We start from the raw sequence: 1298 nt of genomic DNA on the forward strand, positions 1-1298 counted from the left end.
GAAAGGACCCTTCATAGACTTAGAAGGGAAGCAAGAGGGAAGAGAGTAGTGGGAGAAGAGGAATCTGAAGGAGAATCTGAGGACAATTTTGAGGAAGCTCTAGATCTCAACATGGATAGAGAAGTTCACAACCATGAGAGAGCTGATGGAAACAATGCCATTCCTGAGAGGAGGGTTCTTAGTTCATACATAAACCCAACCTCTGGGAATTGTGGTAGTAGCATCCAGAAACCACCCATTCAGGCCAACAATTTTGAGCTCAAGCCACAGCTAATATCATTGGTGGAAAATCATTGTTCCTTTGGAGGAAGTGCTAATGAAGACCCAAACCAACATCTCACAAAATTCCTGAGAATTTGTGACACTGTGAAGTCCAATGGAGTCCAGGAAGATGCCTATAAACTGCTCTTGTTCCCATTTTCACTTAGGGACAAGGCAGCTAAGTGGCTGGAATCATTCCCAAGGGGGAGTCTAACCACATGGGATGAGGTGGAAGGCAAGTTTCTGGCACGTTTCTACCCTCCACAAAAGGCCAATAGGCTTCGATCTGAGGTCCAGACTTTTAGACAACAAGATGGTGAAACTCTCTACGAGGCATGGGAGAGATTCAAGGACTTGACAAGGAAATGCCCACCAAACATGTTCCATGATTGGGTGCAATTGCACATCTTCTATGATGGGCTCTCTTATGAATCAAGGAAGGCTGTAGACCATTCATCAGGAGGTTCATTGAACAAGAAAAAGACCGTGGAAGAAGCCATTGAAGAGATCGAGACAGTGGCTGAGAATGAGTACTACTATGCATCAGAAAGGCACAACACTAAGGGAGTCATGGAGCTGAACCATGTCGATACAATTCTAGCCCAAAACAAGGTGTTTGCCAAGCAACTAGCAGAGCTTACCAGGCAATTAGAAACAAAGCAAGTGGCTGCAATACACACACAAGATCAAGAGGAAGTAGGCATTGAAGGAGGTGATTGGGATGAGGTTAACTATGTGGGAAACCAACAAAGGCAATCATATGATCCACACTCCAACACTTACAACCCAGGCTGGAGAAACCACCCAAACTTTGGGTGGGGAAACCAACAAACCCAACCACAAAACCACAAACCTTACAACCACAACCAACAAAACAATTCCACATACCAAAACTCCAACCAAAGATCATACCAAGCCACACAAAACACTTACCCCCAATCATCATATCATGGCCAAAATAATCAACATACCCAACCTAATCCGAACCAACAATTTCAAGATCAATTAAACCGGATGGAAGGAATGATGGCAACCAT

The 1298-nt window shown here is 44.2% G+C and overlaps 1 non-coding gene across 1 annotated transcript; it reads right to left on the reverse strand.

The window, feature by feature from the left end:
- Positions 1–537: 537 nt before the first annotated feature.
- Positions 538–641, reverse strand: LOC112746419 (small nucleolar RNA R71). Its single transcript, XR_003174305.1, has one exon. It is a non-coding gene; the product is annotated as a small nucleolar RNA R71 (small nucleolar RNA).
- Between the last annotated feature and the right edge of the window lie 657 nt (positions 642–1298).

Source organism: Arachis hypogaea, chromosome 14 (assembly GCF_003086295.3).
Source record: "Arachis hypogaea cultivar Tifrunner chromosome 14, arahy.Tifrunner.gnm2.J5K5, whole genome shotgun sequence".
NCBI lineage: Eukaryota > Viridiplantae > Streptophyta > Magnoliopsida > Fabales > Fabaceae > Arachis > Arachis hypogaea.